An 18052-nucleotide genomic window follows, 5' to 3' on the forward strand; every position below is an offset into this window, starting at 1 on the left:
AATCAAGACATGAGATAAAATTCGCGGAACTGTCAAAACTAATCAACAAAGAGACACTAAGGGATATTCGAGATTATAGCGTAAGAAAGACTGAGGAAGCAGTAAAAAAATGGACGCAGCATGAAATCAGTGAGAAGAAAACTTGGCATAGGACATTCCAACATGTATGCACTGAAAGATAAGCAGGGTAATATCATCCGCAATTTCGATGACATAGTAAAAGCAGCGGAATAATTCTATACTGACTTCTATACTGATCTGTTCAGTACCCAGAGCAGCCATCATACCTACATTCAAAGTAGCAATGAACAGGTTACAGAGGCTCCTTCTATAGCTAGCGATGAAGTTAGAAGGGCCTTGCAAGACATGAAGCGGGGAAAACCGGCAGGAGAAGATGGAATAATAGTAGATTTATACAAAGATAGAGAAGACAACATGCTTGAAAATCTTGCGGCCCTTAATACTAAATGCCTCACGAATGCAAGGGTCCCAGAGAAGTGGAAGAATGTCCACATTATACTAATCCACAAAAAAGGGAGACGTTAAAGAACTGAAAAATCATAGACCCATTAGCTTACTTCCAGTATTGTATAAAATATTCACCAAGATAATTTGCAACAAAATAAGGGCAACACTGCAGTCAACTAAGGGAACAGGCTGGCTTCAGGAAGGGATACTCTACAATGGATCACATCCATGTAATCAATCAGGTAATCGAGGAATCTGCAGAGTACAATCAGCCTGTCCATATGGCTTATTACGAAAAAGCGTTTGATTCAGTAGAGGTACCAGCAGTCATTGAGGCATTACGTAATCAAGGAGTACAGGAGGTTTACGTAAATATTTTGGAAAATATCTACAAAGATTCCACAGCTACCTTGATTCTTCACAAGTAGAAAGATACCTGTAAAAAAAGGGGTCAGACAAGGAGACAATCTCTCCAATGCTATTCATTGCATGCTTAGAAGAAGTCAAACTATTAGGCTGGGAAGACTTAGGCGTGAGGATCAACGGCGTATATCTCAGCAACCTTCGGTTTGCAGATGACATTTTCCTGTCAGCAACACTGGTGACGAGTTACAACAAATGACTGAGGACCTTAACAGTGAGAGTGTAGCATTAGGGCTGAAGATTAATATGCAGACTTCAAAGATAATGATGAATACAGAAGTCAAAGGTAATGATGAATAGCCGAGCAAGGTAACAAGATTTCAAGATCGCCAGCTGGCCTGTAGAGTCTGTGAAGGAGTACATTTACCTAGATAAATTACTCACAGGGGACCCTGACCATGAGAAGCATATTTTAAGAAGAATAACAATGGGTTGTAGTGCATACGGCAGACATTGCCAGATCCTGACTGGAAGCTTACCACTATTATTGAAATGAAACTTGTATAATCAATGCATTTTACCGGGGCTAGCATATTGGGCAGAAACTTGGAGACGGACAAAGAAGCTCAAGAACAAGTTAAGGACAGCGCAAAGAGCGGTGGAATGAAGAATGATAGGCGTAACGATAAAAGACAGGAAGTGGGCGGTACGGATCAGAGAGCAAACGGGTATAGCCTATGTTCTAATTGACATTAAGAGAAATAAATGGAGCTGGACAAGCCATGTAGTGCGTACATTAGATAACTGGTGAACCATTGGTGTTACAGAATGGGTGGCAAGAGTAGGGAAACGCAGTCGAGGACGACAGAAGACAAGGTGGGGTGATGAAATGAGGAAATTCGCAGGCGCATCTCGGAATCGGTTGGCGCAGGACAATGTTGATTTGAGATCGCAGGGAGCAGGCTTCGTCTTGCAGTGTACATGAAATAGGCTGATGATGAATTGAGTTCATGTTATTAGGGTCCAAGAATGCTGTAGCATATTCCAGTTTCGGGCGTATTAATGTTTATAAAGCAACAATTTAAAATAGTTTAAAACCTTAAAAATGTTCGCCTTAAGTAACCAAGAGCGTGGTTAGCATTGTTCACTACATTATTAATGTGGGTTTCCCAGGTAAGGTTGAATGTGATATGAGTTCTTAAGTACTTGGAAGGAAGGTCGTTAATAGATTAGGAACACTAAGGGACCGAGACGCAATCCTTGGGGCACACCGTACGCAACGGAGTACATCGGTGAATTATAGCCGTTAGCAGTAACGTATTGTGAGCGATCAACAAGAAAACATTTGAGCCATTTCGAAAAATTAGCATCAATATATAAATGCATTAGTTTGTGCATTAGAAGTTTGTGACAGACTGTATCGAATGCTTTTGAGAAGTAAAAAAATGCAGTTAGCTCATGACGAGCGATGAGGGATTCGATGCAATTGATCAATGAAAAATACGAGTTCAGTCTCCCATGAGTGTGATTTCTTAAAACCATGTTGTGCATGTGGAAAAAATGCCTTATGCTCGAAGAAGTCGACGAGGCTTTTGAGTACATTGTGTTCTCGCAGTTTGCAGCATCTTCTGGTAAGTGATGTAGGGCGCTGGTTAGTTGCTAAGTTTTTTTTACCAGATTTGTGGAACGGAACCACCTTCCCAACCTTCCACTGATTAGATAAAGCATCTGTATTGAGTGACAGCTGAAAAATTTTGGTTAGGGCAATACAACTGTACACGAAAGCGTTTTTTAAGGACTTCGTGTTAGTTGACTCGAAGCTACGTGAAGAATTGTAGTCGAGTTTTTCAATAAGTTTAGCAAAACCAGATGTATCAATTATCACTGGGAACATGACTGGATAATCAGTGTTACGTAACTAAAGAAGTTGCAGAACCATTTTTAGGAACAGGCTGCCCAATAGAGTTGTCTAATAAGATAAAGTTATCAGGCACAGGTCTAATTATTTTCCAAAATTTTTCTTCTAGTTTTGGGAACGTATGGAAGAGTAACGGTAAGAAAAGTACGTTTTGCTATTTTTAGCGCTTGAATATATTGGTTAGAAGCCGCCTTGTACGCCGTCCAACGAGAAGCACTCGATGACAACTTAGCTGAGTGGTAGATACGCTTTCTATGGTTGGAAATTCATTTAATGTGAGTGTTGTACCTAGGGGATTGTGGATTAAAAGTTTAGTCATGGCTGGGAAGATATTTGTGCATTAGTTCTTTTACGTTATCAGTGAACATGTTCGGATTAGATTGAACAGAATGGTCATCAAAGTTAGTCAGGAATCTGTCAAGAAAGGTACATAACTCGCTATTGATGGCCTCGAAATTCGCTCTCGTATGATCGAGTATCGTTTTCTTTTTCCCGTTATTTTTATGATGGTTTGCACTAATGCTAAAATGCATAGAAGTATGGCATCTGAAAGGCGGAAGCAAGGTAATGTTAGAAGTTAGTTTGGGTTCACTAGTAAGTACTAGTCGACATTGTTTGATACACTAGCGGAATCCCTAATACGTTGCGCTACAACTTGCGAAAAAGAAAAAGTTGAACATAAATCTAAAAATTCTTGGGCCTGAGACGAAAATGGCAGTAATGAAGGAGGTTGAGTGTTCCATCTATTTTTTGAAGGTTAAAATTGCCTAATAAATAAAGGCGCGATGATGGAAAGCGTGACGATATGTTATTAATTACATCATTAAATTCGCTAACGAATGTGTATGAGGAAAAAGGCGGTCAGTAGCATACGCCTACAATAGCATTGTGGTGATAATATCCCAAGTGAATATGGCATTATGACAAACAAAGAAAACATGTTCAATAGTTTCAGCTTTGTTGCACAGAAAGCGCATGCTTCCCCATGGCACATAAATATCTGTTTCCTATAACCAGGTTTTTACCGGCAAGGTTCCGGTGTGAAGCTTGAAGAAAAATGTTTTGACGTTCACCGGTATCCACATCTTTTTAACCATTTTGAGAACGTCTTTCCCACGCCCTTCTTGAAACGTTAACCAATACAGTGGTGCAGTGAACACACTCTCAATAAGATCCTTAATAAAACGCTTTCTATTAACATCAGAAAAATAGTCAAGTCAAAAATATTTCCCCGGGGAGACGATAGGACGTCGCAGTTTCGCGCGAGAACCGTGAAATTGGGTAACGAGCGCCAATGGCTAAATAGACAAAAGAGAAAAAAACTAATAAGGCATGGCATTTGTCAGCACGCTCTGAAATAAAAAAAAAACACACACAGAAAAAGAAGAAAAGGGTGTCTTTCGTCTCTTATCAATAAGTACTGTGATATAATTTGCTGAAGAATCAGTGACACTACGACAGACCGCTTCTCTTTACTTGTCGAAACAAATCTGTCCTTGATGTTCGATCTCACGTAGAGCTCCAGATCAACGTGGCAAAGATGCCGCAAAATTTTTGAATGTGTTTACATGTGTAATACAGTGCCTGCAGGAAGTAAATAACTTTCGCTGTGAGAAAAAACGTCACATATAGTGGCGCACACTTTGTGCAGATCTTGTAAGACTCACACAATATGTTCGCAAAACTTTGAAGGTCGGATTTTCACCCAATGAGTTACTTAAATAGTGACGAAAACTTTGCCAATTAGTATATTTTGAGTAGCGCCTGGTCCCTTCGCTCCGTATAAGACGATATTTTATCAGAACCGGAAAATGATCGCTACTGTGCGTTTCTATGTCCGTTGACCATTTACTGCCATCAAGAAGGTCTTGTGAGCAGAGCGTAACATATATACAATTTTAGTGACGAAAGCCCCTCAAGAACTTTGGAGAGCTGTCATTTAACACGATCAAATTACTTTTTTCTGCAGCGCACTCTATAACGCTTCCGCGGAAATCATTATATTCAGTGCCCCAGATGACGTTATGTGCGTTGAAGTACTGATAGCCACTGATAACACTGATAACACTGATACCTCTAACATCTAAAGCACACAAAATTGATATGTCACATAATATTCTCACAGCTTAACATTCACCCTACTAGAATTGCATGGATCATCGATTTTCTCTCATCTAGAATACAGTTTACATCAGTTAACAATTCCAACTCATGTTATGCTGATGTTACGTCTGGATTTCCACAAGGCAGCGTACATGGACCTTTACTCTTTCTAATTTATATCGTTACGTGTGGAAAGGCACAGACGAGAGATGCTATTTACACGCTATTTACACTGGAGCCAGGCAGCTAGGCTGACACTCGCTCGTGCCAAGGGCACCGAACAACTTCTTCGTCGTTCTCGCGGCGGCTCGTCTCTTGAGCATCGCTCAATCATATCGTAATAATATTAATGATTTACCCGTTTGCGTGTCATTCAAAATCAGATTATTTGCAGACGATTGTGTAGTTTATCGATGTGTAACAAGTAACACTGATAGCCACTTACTACAAACTGACCTGGACGCGATAAGTGCATGGTGTTCTAATTGATTAATGCCATTAAATATTTCCAAAATTGAACTCATGTCTTTTACCAATAGGCCATGAATTCCAACCACCTACTCCCTTGATAACAACGCTGTGGAACTCGCAACTACTTACAAGTACCTTGGCATCAATCTTCAGTCTAACTTATCATGGAATAATCATATTATTCTTACTCTTGCCTCTTCAAACCGTACTCTCGGGCTTAGTAAACATAACTTAAAGGAAGCCCCAATACACGTTAAAAAACTAGCATACACAACATTAATCCATCCTAAACTAGAATACGCGTCTGCCATCTGGGATCCCGAGCAAACTTATATCATCAGTAACATCGAAGCCTTGCAGAACCGTGCTGCGTGATTTATATTTTCAGATTATTCACGTTAACCAGCGTCACCTCGTTTAAAAATAAAGCCGAGTTGGACAACTCAGCACTTCGCCGTAAAATGTCTCGCCTATAGCACCATCCATCACTTCACGATGATTTCTTTCAGTCACCAGCAGTTATTTTTCCACGCCGTGACCATCCATACAAAGTCAAACGCATTAACTGTCAGTCATGCCATTATGCATATTCATTCTCACCACGCACAATAACTGAATGGAACGCCTTACCATCATTCATTGCCACGGAACCAGACTTGACTAAGTTACAACATTTGATTCCCTCACGACTTATCGACTAATCTTATTACTATTTTTTGGGACTTTTACAGTGTTTTCGATGTGTGTTGGTGTTTTTCATTGCAGTTGACTTATGTTCTCCTAATATGTACTCATGTTTTCTCTGTAATAATTGTGACCTAATTATCTTGTATATATCTATGTTTCACTGTATTCTTACTTCTGTTACATTCTCTTGTTTTTAGTATGTACAAACTATATGACCAGTGCCTGTGATCGCCCCCCCCCCCCCCCCCGCCCCATGTAATACCCTCGTAATGAGGGCCTTTGGTGGTATTTTGAATAAATAAATAAATAAATAAATAAATAAATAAATAAATAAATAAATAAACATGTATTTAGATAGGAGAACCCGAGCGAACGCCTTAGGCGGCTCATGCCCCACATGGTCTGGAAGAAGGCGGCTTGCGGTACAGAGATTCACGTGAGCTCGCCTCTCGCCGACACGCGCTCGTGCTCCGATGCCGCTCATCATGCCAAAAAGAAAAGAAAGAAAGCAAATTAGGATACAGGTTTTTCAGGCACTCGAACCCACGACTTTCGGTGGGAGTCGAACCCTCTAGCTTTTTTGTGGAAGTTGAATCCACGACGTATACATGGTGTTAACAATGTTAGGTTAAATAAGGAATTGGTAATTAATATAGAGATAATTATGGTACTGTCAATTAACTAGGGTGGAGGATTGGCAGATTTTGTATTGCATTCTAAAACTGGTACAGCGCAACATTCTTAGAAAGGAAGAAACAAGCCGAGCCGGCCAGCGCTCTGTTGCTTTGTCTGGCCGGCTCGGCTTGTTTCTTCCTTTCTATGTTGCGCTGTACCAGTTTTAGACTGTTAATTAAGCCGCTCGAATCCACAACCTTATATGGGAGAAAACAAGCAATAAGAAGTAACAACGCATTCGAATGAGAATGTCAAGTTCCTTTAATGTCTCTTGAGCGCGCAGGCTTTCGCCTTCACTCTCTTTGGCGCATGCTAAAGTGACTGTCAAGTTCCTTTTTCAGTTCGTGCCGTGCTGTATCAAAAGGCTGCATCCAGACGGATGTGAAGTCCAGTTTGGTAGGCTAGTAGCGCTTTGCACGAAAATAAGCTTGCTGTTTATAACACAGCGCTCAGAACAAAGGTGAATATGGGTGACCTACTTCCTGTAAAATGTTTGCTACAGTTGGCAATTTCCAACTTTTTTTGCGAAAGTTCCTTCTAGCCATGACTGGCCAAGGTATATTTGATTTGAAAAAGAACAGCACGGTATTGACGGGGACAGCAGGGAGAACGACACGGACGAGCGCTGCCGCTGCTGTCCCCTGTCTCCCTGCTGTCCCCGTCAAAACCGCGCTGTTCTGTTTGAAATATGGCTTACCAATTCGCCCAAACCTCCGTTTTGGCCAAGGTAACACTTCAAGGTAACAGTACATGGTATTGCCTTGTCTGTCATGTCTTTCCATTTTTACAGGTTAATCACAAAAAGCAGGTAATAATAATAATAATATTTGGGGTTTTACGTGCCAAAACCACTTTCTGATTATGAGGCACGCCGTAGTGGAGGACTCCGGAAATTTTGACCACCTGGGGTTCTTTAACGTGCACCTAAATCTAAGCACACGGGTGTTTTCGCATTTCGCCCCCATCGAAATGCGGCCGCCGTGGCCGGGATTCGATCCCGCGACCTCGTGCTCAGCAGCCCAACACCATAGCCACTGAGCAACCACGGCGGGTAAAAAGCAGGTATGCTCTGAAAAAAGCATGTGAGGCTAGGCAGTATATTTTGTAAGCTGTATGCGCAAGCTACAGTGGCATGTATTAGTGTGCTGAATCCCCCTTAACCTTGTTGCACGGATAGCATTGCTTGTAAAGAATATTACTCAAGAAAGGGAAAATAAGGATCATTTATTGAACTAGTGTATTTGGGGTTTTCATTTCATTGTACATGACTTGGACTTCTCAATCAGACAGACAAATCTTGCATTTCAGCATCGTGTTACATTGAAAGTATCACTTCTTATCTGTGATTTGGCAGTTTCAAGCTTATAAGTCCTCATAATCACATTATTTTTTCACATATAAGAACACAAAGTTTTCAGTTGGTCCATGACTGATTATGCCTGTTACGAATGCAGACACCTATAGTTACAAAAGCTCTTCATGCATGGATACCCTAATGGCTACATGTATTTCCGTTGCAATGTGGAATAGCCTACCATGACTGTCAAGATTTGGATAGATGATCGTGTGTGGCTGCTGAGATCTGTGTGTATCTGAATAAGTTATGATAGTGGTAGCGGCTGAAATTACGTACCAGGCTTAGTAGATGATGCGGAATAAACCTGGGATTATAAGTTAGTAGTTACAATTGTTTTTTGCGTGGGTATTTTCAATTGCATTTGTAGCCTGCTTATCTGATATTCATTTCAGATACGTCACTGGCATACGCGAAGAAGAGGACACACGCCATCAAATGAATAGAAACAAAGTAGCCCGCTCAAAGGCTCTGGCGGCTTGCACAGAGATTTGGATCTTCAAGAGGAAATGCAGCTCTGTGAGTCTTTTTTTATTAATACTTGGTTCAATTCAAGGACTGATTTACTTTTTCTGCTTTTCGTTTTCAGTTTATCTGATAACCAAAGGCAGGTTGTTCATGTTATTCAAATACAGTAGAGCTGAAAACTGACCTTCTTGTGTTTTTTTTTGCGCGGACTGTCCTGAGCGTCCATGTCACCTTTATGGAGTATCAATAATTACTGCATCACAAACATTTGGCGGTGTGAGATAGAAAAGGAGAAAGCTCATCAACAAAACTTTAGCTCCTGATACCCATAAGAGAACCAAAATGGTGGGTTTATTCAATTTCTGGCTAAAATATTTCTTTTCTAATAAACTATGGGCTGTATGAGTTCGACTTTAATTAGACTACCTAACAGAGGGCTTCAACACTGGGGAACGCTGCAGAACACAGAAGGAAAGGAGTCGCACATGCGAGCACCTGTAGCAATCGCTGGTGCTGCGATTCTTTTCCTTCCGTGTATCTATGGTGCATTACTTTACGACGTTTTCATTATTAATCCAAGCTGCTGTGCAGCACAGCAACCCTACAAATTCATTACAGTGTCATTACAGTCAGGGTGTCTCATAGGCGAGATCCCTCATGCGCCAGTCACGGTTCTGATCCTGAACTTGCATGTTAGATTTATATAACCGTTTAACCATGGCACGGCATTGAAAATGTCGGTATGCAACTACGGCTATAAAAATTTTCATTCGTGGTACGGCATTTGTAATGTTGCAGCTTCAGAGGGTTTTGCTTGTGGTACGGCATCGGTGATGTTAAAAGGACTGACAACTGGCCAGAATGTGTTGTCAGACGTTGGTGGAACTGAAATTATCGTGATTTATAGTGATAGAATCTATCACGCTGTTCGCGATTTAAGTAGGAATTATAATTTAAAATCGGCAAAGAAAGCCTAAAAAACCAGTAAGTGGCGAGATGTGGCGGTGAAATCTTAGTACTTCGGATGCATTTTATGAGATTACTGTACGCAAGTCGACTATTATTAGGTGCAGTATAGTTATTGCTTAAAATTGCAGTTGGTATATTATGAACCACTCACGCATTATTCTACGCTTCGGAAACCAAAACGCACGCGTGGTTACGGCGACATACTGAACTCCGTATCTGATGTAAAGGCATCGTTTCGTTTTCGATCTGATTAGTTTCGCTTTGACAGGTTAAATACCAAAGCAGTTGGACAGGAAACCACAAAAACACATAGCTATTATCGCATAAATAACTTAAGAATTCGGAAAACATGAATCGCAGGAACATCGACTTGATAAATAAAATCATACTTTGTTACAGCTCGGGCTACACTTGTCGTCTGCCTCCCACTATTGCCGGCGTATAATCGCTATCGCGTTCACCTATCCCCGTTTTCAGCTTGCTTCTACTGAACGACTACATCCTCACTGCCGATCGAAAAATTCTGGCAAAAAGTGTTCCACGGCGTTTTCCGCGTTAGCACTTCATATTTAGACACTCTGATTGGTAAGCTTCCCATTGCATTAAAAAATTGGGTACCATAAAAACTGGTTGTCAGTCCTTTTAACTACGGCTTGAAAAGTAGTTTCTTGAGTTAGGGCATTGGTAATGTTGGTCGGTAACTACGGCTTCATTAGTATCATGTGTCATTACAGAAACTTTCTGGCATCAAGAGTTTGCAGGTTGTTATACCGTAATATGATGGGACTTTTTTGAACAGTGTACTGGCTTCGTGCCACGATATTGTAGCGATGCCTTCCACTGGAATCTATGACACTCTTATGGCAATCTATGGTACCGTACACGGCCGGCTGATACCCCATTGTTAACGCAGGCGGAGCGTCATTCTGACCACTATTGAATTACGAAAAGTGCAATAAAGAATAGCATTGTAAAAGGCATGGTTACAAATTCACAGCCCTGGCTTCGATTATTGTGGGCACTGCCCTTTGAATTATCAAAAAATTATTATATCGCTCCTAATTACCTTGTGTTGAATCCTAGCACCATCATGAACAACCTCTTCACGTTTCGCGCAAATACCATTTCATTTCATTTCATTTATTTACTCTCAAGGCCGTACAGGCAATACAGAGAGGAGTGGCAATAGAAAAATAAAGAAAAAAATAGCTAATGAGGCAGCACATGGTCACAGATAGCCGACTTGAACACATCATGGTCTGTGATAGTGACGATGGATGCGGGAAGGCGATTCCAGTCTTGATTTGTTTTCGGGATGAAGGCTTCGAGGTATACATTGCTTTTACACTGAGGCACCCCAACCTTCATTCGATGATCAATACGGGATGACAAATGGCTCGGTGGCAAAAAAAGTGTAATTTTTAGCTCCTTATTAGTGTAGTATATTTTGTGAAACAGGCATAAGCGGGAAATTCGACGTCTAGTAGAAAGGAGAGGTAGTTCAAGCATTTGCTTCATGTGAGAAACGCTGGCTAAGCGATAGTAGTTAGAGAGGATAAACCAAACTGAGCGGTTCTGAACCGATTCTATGGACTGTGTTAACGAGCTAGTGTACGGGTCCCATATCGATGAAGCGTACTCGAATTTAGAACGCACGAGTGTTTTATATAGTAGTAGTTTGAGCGGAACGGGAGCGAGGCGGAAATTCCGCCTAATAAAACCAAGGGAACTGCTAGCTTTGTTAATAACATGGTGGATATGCTTCTGCCATGACAGATTATTAGTGATATGGACGCCTAGATACTTGTAGCTGTCGACGAACTGAAGAGGGCAACCGTTAAGATCATAGCCCTGAGAAATGGACTGGTTAATCTTTCGAGACACCCTCATTGCTTTGCATTTGTTAATGTTTAGTTTCATAAGCCATGCATCACACCAGGAAGAAATTTTATTTAAGTCAGATTGAAGAACGGAGAAGTCAGACTCATTAGAAATTACGCGGTACAGAACGAAGTCATCTGCAAAGAGCCTTATGTTAAAAGTAACAGAATCAGGCAGGTCATTAATATAAATTAGAAAAAGAAGAGGCCCTAGGACTGACCCCTGAGGAACACCGGATGTTACATTGCATGATTTAGAGTCATGATCATTAACAGAAACGTACTTTCTATTCTGCTAGAAACATTCAATCCACTTAAGCAGGTTACAATCAAGATGGAGTGCGCTAAGTTTCAGTAATAGTAGTCGATGTGAGACGGTATCAAAAGCTTTCGCGAAGTCAAGGAAGATGCAGTCAATAAATGAAGCTAGATCTAATGCGGAAGACAAATCATTAGTAAAGGTTAATAATTGAGTCTCACAAGAATAATTCTTGCGAAAACCATGCTGCTGTGACGCAAAAAAATTATTAGACTCGAGAAAGCTAACCAGGTTGCAGTAGATTATGTGCTCTCATAATTTGCATGGAATAGAAGTTAAGGAGATCGGCCGGTAGTTTAAGGGGTTATGTGTATCACTGGATTTGTGGACTGGAATCACCTTCGCCGTCTTCCAGTCGTCCGGAAGTGTTGAACTCAACAAAGACTGCGTAAAAATATATGACAAGAAAGCAGATGAATATGCTACAGTACTCTTAAGGAATTTGTAATTTATGGTATCAACACCTGCCGATGAAGAAAGTTTAGCTTTCTTAATCAAATTGTGTATGCCATCTAAATCGATCGAAATCGGCTCCATCTCAGGGTACGTAAAGGCACATGCGGACGGTGAATTATCTATTAGAGCGTTAGAAAAAGATAGCGAGAATGTGTTGTTAAAACCGTTGAGCAAAGCTCACGGGGGACCGGAAATCCATCGTCAGTTTTCAGAACGATTTCTGTGGGTTTGCGTACGTTAATAATGTTCCAGAACTTCTTAGGATTAGTTGTGAGCAGATGAGGTAGTGTTTCAGAAAAAAAGTAATTCTTGGCTGAGCGAATGGCCATTTTACATTCAGACGTGATAGCTACGTAAGCAGCTTTTGCTTTGGTTTCCCCAGATAGCTTGAAGCGTCGAAAAATTCGTTTTTTCTTGTTAAGAAGTTGTTTTAAACTCAAGTTAAACCAAGGAGCCCGATTGCATGATGATAATAGGCGAGTCGGAACATATTTTTCAGTTAGCGTCTGGACCTTGTTCTTGAAAAGGAGCCAGTTTTCTGCAATAGTTCTTTCCCAGAACTGAGGAAAAAAGAAATCGGCAAAACTTTGTAATTCATTATTGATCGAGGAAAAATCTGCTCGACTGTAGTCACAAATTTTCTTACGGTGTTTTAGGTGTTTTAGGAGAACTTCTTCACTCATCCCAATCGTTCTAGGGCGAGAATGTGGTGGACATGTTTTGAAGAGAGGGTTCCCAACTAGAAATCAAAGCCGGTGCATTCACTGTATATGGCCGGTTAGCTGACTGCAATTCATTCCAACATGAGGGATATCGTCATGGCTCCAGGCTTGTCGAAGCAAGCTTTTGAGCACATTGACGCCTATACCTTGCTGCTTTCCCCAACTCACCCTTTCCGTCTTCCAATTCTTTCTTTTAGCTAATGTGGCAGGAAAACTGCATATTTCAAAAGCCCTTCGTGTTGCTTTTGCTCAAACCGGCCGCACACGCTTAGCAGCTGAACTGCTTTCACATAACCTGTGACGTGGCCTCACTGTCAATTGCCGAGAAGCCTGAAAACCTTTTGCTGCCAACGCGAGGGGGAAACACATTTCCTGGCTACGGAAGGAAACGGATGCGGTGGCGGAAACATGCGTCGCCAGTCGCGGGAACTCTGGAGCGCGACGCTCGCTAACAGAGCACGGTGAACAGATCGATCGGCAAAGGATGACAGGGCCTGGATTGCGCAGGGTTCGATGAAATTAGTACAGTGTGCTGCTACCAAGAGCACCTGATCACTTATATTCTAGTATACTCGAATCCGGGAAAGTTCTTTGGCATCCCTATGGTTGGAAATCGCAGCACCGAGGAATTAGAGTAAAGAAGACCAGCGGTGGGCTCACCAATAAAAAAATAATAAAGAAGTATCAGAATTCTGTGAACTGCACTGAATCATACGCGTAAACCGGACAAAGCTGATGTACTATACACCCCTTAAGGATATAGTATTCACTTGGGAGGAGGACTTGTGGAAGACCTTTGAAAAGATTGTAAGAAGTTCACGCAAACTGTAAATTGATATATAAAATTTGCCCACTTTAGATAATCTACCCAACGCAGTTTCCAGAACTGTCACATCTAGTATTGGTGCACAATTACGGATTTGTAAAATTCGTGCCTTATTTCGAAACATAAACGTTTTTGGTAATTAAACAAATTAGATCCAAAATAATGCTTCTGCATCCTACAATCATTATAATTTATCTTTCTGAAATGCATTCATTCCAATTGGTGCAACTGTTGTAGAATAAAAGCATTCATTCTTTTCATTTGTTTTTGAATAGGAAAATCGGAGCTGGTCCCGAGCTAAGGCTTCCTCTTGTGAAGTTACAGCGCCCGTGTTGAATATTTTCGTTATATTTTCATTCAAATAGCACATGTTAAAAAGTGTACCTATACTTTCTAGGAATGTAGGAACGTTAACTTGAAATGAAACTTGGAGAGACCGAGTGTAAGTATATTACATGTACTGGTTATTTTTGGCTGGCACAAAAATGTAGGGAACAAATGATTAAAAAGAACAAGCGGAAATTGGGAGGCCCCTACCTAAAACGTGCGTCACTGAAACTATTTCCGTACTACAAAAAATGAACCAAGACCTCATAATGCAAGAGTCACCTGCTCCACCAGACACACGATGACACAGCGGACGGTAACGTGTTGATTATTTATCGAGTTCAAGGTCCAGAAGCTATACAAGGATATGAGAGACGCTTCGGTGGAGGGTTCCAGGTTTATTTAGATTCCCTGCGATTGTCAACCCTGCACCCAATGCGCGTGGTATAAACGCGCGCGTTTTTGCATTCCACCCCGACTGTATAATGCAGCCGGCGCGGCCGCGAATCGAGTTCAAGACATCAAAAAATAATCTACTGTGCGCATTGACATATCTTTTTTCTTAGTCCTTGAACAAACAGGAGGGCTGACTAGAATAAACAATAATATTTCCTGAACAGTATACTTTTCGAATGCTCCGGAGTGCCCGAGAATTGTGTTTGTTTTGTCGTATCCCGAGAGAAGATGTATACGAAAGTGCTAGATAAGAAACTTGTATAGCATACCTCATTTAAATCAAGCAGGCGAGGTGACTATTTGTCACCGCCCCGTTTCAAAGGGGATGCCATTAAATCATCATGTTTTCGCCTCTTTCCTGAACAGCCTGAAATGCCAATAATCACAAAACTGACAAGACGGAAAAGTAGGAAATAAATAAAAAAAATCTATTACCAGTGTCGAAAACTCCTTGTGGTGTCTTCAGTATCTAGGATATATGCTACCAGTGCGGCGACTTCTTGAAATTGCCCATCTATTAAGCTCAAATTTTTAGTAGGTGAGCGATGATGCAACATTGCGATGTTTGCTACCGTTACTCTTTCAGGCCCCCAACCGGGCTTCCAAACAACCCACAAAGGCGTAGGGCTTTAGCTTTGCTGAGAGGATGAAAAGGCCAAAAGAGAAACAAACAGAACATTCAGATCAGAAACACGCTAAATAGTACGATGGACGTATACAGCGGCACATGCTGTTGCCCCCTTGTTAATATTTATGCTACTTTTTTTCCTGTCGTCTAATACTGCGTTAAGATGTCTCGTGTGAGCTTTTATACAAGGTGTCTTCTTTATGTTAATTGCTTGCAGAGCACATTAGTTGGCTCACGCAGAACAGGTTACTTTCGAAGTTAGTGAGCTGACTTGAATCACATGACGACGAACTTACTATATGGACTCTGAGAAGTGCTTCGACGGGGGCTAGTTTGCATGGTATGACTGTATGGTGGCGCGCACAGGCACACGGAGGCGTACTAGACACGAAACGAACACGGATCTTGCTCAAAGTCGGCGATCTAGGTTGCTGCGCAAGGTCTGTGTTCGTTTTTTGTTTACGTGTCACAGTCCCTGTGTATGCCACCTTAGCAGCGCAACCACACGCTAGACTCATGCAGCACCAAACAGGCTGTTACAATATGTCTACAGAGTAACCAGGCTCCTCTTAGCACGGACACCAGTCACCCGATTACTTTCAAGTTCCGGTCGGCCTGACGAGCGTCCCGTGCATGACACGACGGGACAGGCGTTCGCTTTCCTGTTACGCCTGCGATGAGCGTATTACCCGCCGTGGTTGCTCAGTGGCTATGGTGTTGGGCTACTGAGCACGAGGTCGCGGGATCGAATCCCGGCCACGGCGGCCGCATTTCGATGGGGGCGAAATGCGAAAACACCCGTGTGCTTAGATTTAGGTGCACGTTAAAGAACCCCAGGTGGTCAAAATTTCCGGAGTCCTCCACTACGGCGTGCCTCATAATCAGAAAGTGGTTTTGGCACGTAAAACCCCAAATATTATTTATTTATTTTATTGTACCCTCAAGACCGAAGTATTACAGAGGGGAGTGGGTAAAAAAAAAATATACACAAATAAATAAACAAAGAAGCAATAAACAACAAATGTGGTTAGTTAATTGCATCCGGGAGTAATGATGTCTTATAATGCCGAACGAAACTTTGAGTTGTCCTTGATTGCGACAACTGCGCCGGGAAGGTGGTTCCATTCCTGAGAGGTCCTAGGAATGAATGATTCGTTACAGGTTCTGGTGCGGCACTGAATGATTCCAACCTTGTGGCTATGGTAGATGCGAGAGGAAATGTAGGTAGGAGGTGATATTAGATTATCGCATAGGTACGAATTGTGGAAATATAGTTTATGAAATAAAGCAAGGCGAAAGCACTTACGCCGGGCTGAGAGAGGAGCAAGCAGCAAAGAGTTTTTCATGGCAGTTACGCTTGATGTACGGCTGTAGTTGCTATGAATGAAACGTACGGCATCGTTTTGGATTAGTTCGAGTGATTGAGTAAGGGTTTCGAGGTGCGGGACCCAGATGGATGAAGCGTACTCCATTTTACTCCTAATAAGTGTTTTGTATAGAATTAATTTTTATGATGTAGGAGCAGCAGAAAAGTTTCGGCGAAGATAACCTAGCATACGATTAGTATTGTTACGTTATCGATGTGCAACGACCAGGAAAGTGATGAGGTTATGTGGACACCTAGGTATTTATACGAGGTTACGACCTCCAGGGGAGTATCATTAAGGTAATAGTTCGGTGGAGGAATATGGCTGCGAGTTACACGCATACATTTACATTTACTTACGTTAAAGTTGCATTAACCATACGTCACACCAGTTAGAGATAGCGTTTATATCGTCTTGTAAGTATTTGTTATCAGATTTGTCCGAGATTTCACGGAGGATAACACAGTCATCTGCGAAAAGGTAAATGTTAGAACAAACGTCAATGGGTAAGTCGTTAATGTAAATTAAAAAAAGAAGAGGGCCTATAACAGATCCTTGGGGCACACCAGAGTCTACAGGATTAGATGAGGACATATGATTTTCAACCACAACATATTATTATTATTATTAGGAACAATGAAACAACGGCAGTCATCGAATAGAGAAGAGTTTGTGCTTGCGGCGGGCGTGGAGCCTGCACCTATAGAAGACCCTTCTGAGCAGCCCTATAACTATACACACCCAATCTCGTGACGTCAAATTTGCGTAACCACCGACGTAAGCATCGCGCGGTGACCCGCAGCGTTGTTTGGTCCGCCGAATCAAACGTTCTCATCGTTTATAGGGGGTAACTTCTGTTTGATTTCAAAGCGAATAGCATTACCTACTTTGATAGATTTTTCTGGCTGAGAAGAGGCGATGAGTATGCAGGAATTGCGAGAATTTCGGTTCGGCCGGGCTAGCGCAGTCAAATTATATAACTGGATGAGTAATGTCGTGCCGGCGTCTGGGGTTTTTCCAGTTCGCGGCGGCGTTCAACTGAAGGTTAAAGATGTCCCTAAAACGGATCCTGAGCGATGAAGAATTGGCAGAGTCAGCTCGTATATGTGCTGAAAGGGCTCGAAACGTATACGTTATACGTAAAAAAAATATTATGCGCAAATAAATCTGTTCTCCCCTGCAGCTGCAGGTGTGCCCAGTGCGAGAGTGATCAGTATAGGAAAACGTCTCCTATTCGTTTTGGAACGGGGCGGTCTCCTGCTATTTCGAGAAAGATTGAGTTTTGTTATGCATATTTATGCATCTTTAATACGGGCACTTCACTTAGACGTGGGGAGGTATCGCGGTTTTGCGATGTCGCGTGACAGAAATGCGGATGGGTGCACTCCACAAGCTTCTGACAAATAGTGGAGGTCTAACGGCGCAAAAGGTGTGGAATCAGAAATAATAATTTTTCTTTTCTTCTGTATAATCATGCATAAAGCCGTGCGCACACGCCATATCAGAGTGTCAGAGTGTCTTCGCGATTTCAGGGACGTCGTGTGATAGACAAGCGAAGCAGGAGTAGCACAAAGTATTTTGACCAATCGTGCAGG

At 41.8% G+C, this 18052-nt stretch overlaps 1 long non-coding RNA gene across 1 annotated transcript in view; it reads left to right on the forward strand.

Annotated features, from left to right (window-relative positions):
- Positions 1-8549, forward strand: part of LOC139055446 (uncharacterized) — a 78121-nt gene extending 69572 nt beyond the window's left edge. Inside the window, exon 5 of the long non-coding RNA XR_011511763.1 lies at positions 8435-8549. This is a non-coding gene — a long non-coding RNA (uncharacterized lncRNA). The remainder of the gene's footprint in view (positions 1-8434) is intronic.
- Positions 8550-18052: the final 9503 nt, after the last annotated feature.

The sequence above is a fragment of the Dermacentor albipictus genome, chromosome 1, assembly GCF_038994185.2.
Source record: "Dermacentor albipictus isolate Rhodes 1998 colony chromosome 1, USDA_Dalb.pri_finalv2, whole genome shotgun sequence".
Classification (NCBI taxonomy): Eukaryota; Metazoa; Arthropoda; class Arachnida; order Ixodida; family Ixodidae; genus Dermacentor; species Dermacentor albipictus.